This window comes from Lagopus muta, chromosome 4, assembly GCF_023343835.1.
Source record: "Lagopus muta isolate bLagMut1 chromosome 4, bLagMut1 primary, whole genome shotgun sequence".
NCBI lineage: Eukaryota > Metazoa > Chordata > Aves > Galliformes > Phasianidae > Lagopus > Lagopus muta.
In genome coordinates, this window is record NC_064436.1 from 34431276 (window position 1) to 34437188 (window position 5913).

Genomic DNA, 5913 nt, shown 5'->3' on the forward strand with positions numbered 1-5913 from the left:
CTGTAGGATTTGCTAGTGTATTGTTTCTCTGGCATGAAATCTAATTCCTCAGTGTGTAACATAACAAGACTTTGCATACAAGTTTAGCTCTTAAGGATTGATGACAAAGAACCTAAAACAACTGGACCTTTCATTATTTATCTCCATTTACTGTGCTGTATTTATCTCAGGCCCGCTTCCAACTCAGAAGTCAACTTTCCTAATTCAAATACAAACAGTTTGCTTGAGATGATCTACCAGAACATTTTACTTAGCAATTACTATCAGGATCCTGCTGATGGTTTCATACGGAAAAGATCAGAGCTAGCCTGTGGGCCTGCCTACAGCTGTTGGAAGTAATCAGAAGTTGTGGGATCAATTGCCAGCATGATGTGGGGATGGTGAAAGTCAACAACCCTGTTCTTTTTCTACTCAGTGCCAGAGCTAGCAGCTTTAACTTCCTACAAATGATGTCAGAATCACACTGAGTGTGGATCTGTTACACAGATAATGGTTGAATAGCACTGGTCTTCTCTGTTTTTATAAGAGATGGGATACAAGGTAACAACCAGTAAGTGTATGGTGAAAGAAAAACCATTGAGTATCTATCTGTTTGCATGGGTGCTATTTTATTTCTTTTAATTAATTATTCTGAAAGGGAAATTGTATGCACTTCTGGAATAAAATTTTACCCTAGTGCAGCATTTTAGAGGACTCTTTCATATCATTAGTGTTATTCCTCTATTTCATAACAGACTTAATTTGGGCTCAGAAGTTTTGGATAGCTTCTACTCTGTAGTTTCACTTCCCGGGCGTTGCCACTAGATGTCCCATTTTCCATGCACTTCCTACTGCTTTAAAGTCACTTCCGTTCTTTGTTTGGCATATGGGAAGGTGATTTCAGTATGTCAGCATTTGCATCATATTTTCACTTCCCCTTTGACCATTACTGCAGCTATTTTTGAACAAAATCGATGCTAAGAGTGATTTAACATGGTTTAATAAGCTTCCTACAGGGGTTGGAAGTGAGAATGCAGGTCTGACACAAAATGCAGGCATTTTTCTGTCACCGTATAGTGTACAGTAACTTGCTTCTGAATTACTGTCTAGCAGAGCTGCTATACTGGGATATGTATTTTAGTGAAACCTTGCATAAAGCTCATGCTTTTTGCTCCGTAGCTACTAACAGTGGCAAGTATTCAGCATAAACTATTTCTTTGCTGGTTCCTTTAAAAACAAAAATAAATCTCAAGTAAAGATTTTTGAGTCAAAGTTATATGTGAATTATGCTGTATGCTGCATCTGTATGCAGGTCTGAGCGGAGGGCTTGTGCCTCAGAGATCTGTGAGTTGCACTGTAAAACACAGCCAGTGTACTCTTTGTGCAAGTTATATGCATGTTGGCTCCAAAACTGTGTGTTGATAGCCAGAGTGGCTTCTGGCCTCTGGATCCCAGAGGTCTGTTTTATGACCCTCTTCCATTGATCTGTGGACACTTGTCCTGAGCCTCCTTGCAGTGTGTGGGGAAGCACCTCCATAGTGCAGAGCTGTGATGGGGATTCCTTCCATTAATGACTGTGCAGATGGCGGCTGGTGTTGCTGTGGTGTCTGCATGTTTGCTGGCTTCCTCCTGTGGCTAGAGCTGCTCTCCATTTCCAGAGCCTTGTTCTGCTCACCCTCTCTGAACAGCTGCCCTCTGAAGCAGGAAAGTAGCAAGGTGAAAGCTCACAACTAGAAAGAGAAGTCCTAATTAGCCACAAATATCTATTTATTTTGACTGGTGGAAAGAGGTAATTTGTTTGCAGCTGTCTCTAGCAGATAATATAGTACTGGGAAGTAAACATTTGGTATTAAGAGTAGAATACATCTGCTTCTGTTCATTAGTCTGAATGCATCACACAAGTGTGAACACAATACCTTTTTCAAAAGCTCACAGTGTAACTTTCCCAGATATATAGATATTATCCTCTCATTAGAAGAAGTCAGTGACACTGCCATTTAGGTTCATTAATTACCGCAGCTGTTTCTGGTGATAGCATTTAATATGCATCTCTAGATGTGAACTCTCCTTAATGTTCCTTCTGGTTGTAGGAGCGCTATATGTTCCGTGCTAGGAAGTAGATGAGAAGTTAGGGAAATAAAAGGTGGGAGTAAAGTTCAAGAGAACAGATGGAAGCTCTTTAAGACGCTAGTGTTTCCTGATAAAGCCATTGGGTCATTGAGTGATGTTGGCTGTATGCAGACCAAAACTGAAGTACTGTGTTCTGATGAAAAATAGCTTGGAAGACTGAGATCAACATGTTTTAGAAATGAAATGACAGGCTGAAGAGAAAACAAGTCAATGTGGGCATTGTTTAGTTTTGCCTTCAGACTTATTGGCTCACAAAGTAAGATTCTGTGGGCCTGTTTTTGCTTATTTATGGGAGGCAGTTTGTGCTGTTTCAAGGGAGCATAACCATGCAGAAATGGGAGGGTGTTTCTTATCCTGACACCTTTAAAATAATTTCTGGTTTCTTTTTCTTTGTCAGAGAATACATAAACTAAGGAGGTAGTTTTCAATAACAGAGGCCCTTCAGCAGTGTAAAGGAAGAACAGAGCAGTGCAAATTGGTGGCTTGTGACCTGAAACCTGGCTTCAGTTACCTGTCACCAGTTGTGGCTGTAGCAAAGCCACTGATATTGAGCTTACTTTTATTCTCCATTTGAAAATGGAGGTAAGTGATGCTGCACCTCATGACTCTCATGGGGATGCTAATGGTAGGTCCTTAGATAAGAAAGAAGACTCACTACAGGATCTCGCCCAGAACTGAAAGTAATAAATGCAAAAGCTGCATTTACTTTGTGATGTCAGTTCTTTTCAGCTGAACTCTCATGCTTCTCTTCCCCACAGTGAGGGATACATGTGCTCATGGCTGATTTCTTTTTTTCTTTGGTCAGATTTGTTTGAATTTGCACTAAGCTACACCTCCACTGAATACAACTGAGTGCTTTTGTCTCTGCTCCTCCTTTCAAAGTATAACTAATGGCTTAACTGGCTAAAGGAATTATCTTTTGGACTTGCATTTGTTACTGAGAGGTATCTTCAAGTTATGTAGTTACATTTAAATTCTTTACACAATACTTTAAATGCCTGCAAGGGGAATAAAAAGCAGTGCTCTCTTATGGAAATAGGATACACATCCTGTGTGTGTGTCTCAAAGCATGTAATTTGCTCCAGATAAAGTGTTGTGCAGAACAGCCAGAAATACAGCAATACAACCAAAGCACCTGCCTCCTTTTCTCTCAGTTGCTGGAGGCAAGTCTGTGCTCCCAGCCATCAAGGAGGAATGTTCTGCTTCTTGGGGAGAAGTGGGCAGCCTGGAGAGCAAAGCTTGCCTTAGAATAATGTTGTGGGGCTGTGCTAGTAATGAACATAAGGGTCTGAGATAGGTGTTGGAGCCTGGCTCAAGTGATTTCTTTGTTTGAATTTGGATTATTACATTGATGACATCCTTGTGCTATGTCCTTATATAAAGATAACTTCAAAGAAATCTGCACCTCCTCTGCCTAAAAGAAAATGAAACATTTTTCTGGTGAGATGAATTCAGCTGGCTGATGCTATAATGGCTATTAGTACTCCTAGCTCCCATTAACCTTTTCATATTGTTCCTGGTGTCCCAAGAGAAATCAAGAATCTGTCAGAGCACTGCTCTGTAATGGGCTGTGGATTAAAAGTAATGATTCACTTACAGGATACTGTCTTTGCTGGAATGTAAACCAACATGCAATCTCCAAAGCAAGTCTCAGAGTGCTTTGAAAAAATAAATAAATGCATCTTCCTCTACTTTGTGCTCATAACCTGCCCTTCAGCAACCACTTTGTGCCAGTGCATGCAGCATGAAGTAATTTTATAAACTTTCTGTCAGTATTAGATCAGAACCTTTTCACCCTGCCTGTAAACCAGTATCAGCCTCCCTTCCTCTTATTTTAACAGCATTACTGCTCAGCCTCTGCCTTGTCTCTTCCATCTCAGGTGCCCAAGTGCAGTATAAAGCTCTCTTCATTTGTGCTAGCAACTGAGCAATTTGCTGTGCTCGTGAAAGAGTGGGGTGAAATGAGACACTGAGAAATGGCACTCTTCTGGCTCTCACTTTGAAACAGAACTGTTTCTCCTGTTGGTATTAATCATAACACCAATATGAAATTGCTCTTTTTTTCCTTCCCTTACTTTTCCTCTGGGTTGTGGTTCATCAAGAAATTTTTACTGTTTCCTTTTTGAAGAGACATATAAATGTGAAAAGTACGCAGGATTCATCTTCAGTTACAATATCATAACAAAACTGTGACCACGAGTGTTAGTGCCTGCTTCCTGAAGTTTCCCAGGCCTGAAAATCCTCATTGGTAAGGCTGTTGCTTTTCAGTGATTCTCCAATAGGGTTTTGAAATATTCTGTAATGCTTTTTTTTTTTTTTTTTTTTTTAAGAGCAAATATTACTCTTGATACAGGGTGTCATGGACATTCCTGTATCATGTGAAAGTGTCTCTAATCTGATCACTGTGCTCTGATTTTCGATACGTTGAAGGACCTTTTCCTCTTAGCAGCAATCTGGCATATGGCAAAAAAACAAACTTTCTTTTAATCCTTGATTTTTTTTTTTTTTTTTTTTTGGTGTGTGTGTGTGTGTGTGCTTATGTTTTTGTGATGCTATGTTGCATGTATCTCAGAAATATTATTGGTAGCACAATTATGTACAGTGCTTTTGGGCAGGAGATGACATGGGGTGGAGGACTGCACTAATACAGCAAACGGTCAACTCTTTTATTTAAAACAAGAAACTTGAAGCTCTTGGTCTTTTTGCAGTCCAGCACCGTGCTCTTCACAGCAGCTGTGAGAGGCCATGCTTTTAAAAGTAACTGCTTTTGTGCTAACTTTTCATCCAGTAAGACTTTCACTTTGTTTCTGAGAATAGTAAAAACAAGAACAAAGAAACAAACAAAAAAATCCATGTAGATGTATTTAATATTATAACCAGTCTTTGAAGACTCTTTTCAGTCTGTCAGAATTCCCTAAGTTAATTATTTCACATACCTAGTTATTGTTTTATTGATGCTCTGCTTCCCTTTTACAGCTACGTTGGCAATTTTGAGTAATTGATACGATGGTCGTTGGCCAAGGGAAATCTGCTTGCTTATTTATTTTGAATAAATATGTCTAGGCTGACTTGCACATCTGAATTTCATACAGAAGCCAGAAGGTTTACTGAACTCATGCTTATTTGGGTAGTGTTCTGCAGCCCTGCCTGCAGGTTCTTGATCCTTGGAAGTGTAGGTTACATTGAAGCGGCTCTTGGTTTTGTTTGTTTACTTGTTTTTCTTTAAGAAGAAAAGAGAACTTTGGAGAACAAAAGGTGACTTTTGAAGCCAGAATACAATTACACAATCACAGTGACCAGCTGCCTCAGATTGCCTTGATGCTGATGTTCTTTCAGCTGCCCACCTTGAAGCTGAGCATATCTTTGGGAGGATACAGAGCCCATCTTCTTCCAGTAGGGAATGAGCCTCATCGTAGCCTTCTGTCCTCTTCTGCCACCTCCTCTGCAGGAAGATGTTGTGAATAAAGTGGGCTTTCAAACCAGTCAATGTACTCCACAGGTCCTCACTTTGTAGGAATGGAAATGGGCAGCAAGCAAGAGTTGGTCTGCTTTAGTCACCTGACTTGTTGTTGTTATTGTGCTGTTTTGCATTAATACATAGCTTTTAAAATCCCTTTTCAAGAGCTCAGGTCATGGAAGTGCTAAAGTCTGACAGAGCAGCCAATGTATCTCCAGAATGAAAAATTCAGAATATGTCCCTATATTGATTCATTCCCATCTTTTACTTCTGAAGAAATGTGAGGTTGCAAATATGGTCTGCGCTTCTGAGGTTACTTTGGTTTACAGGCTGCTGAGCACTTGGTT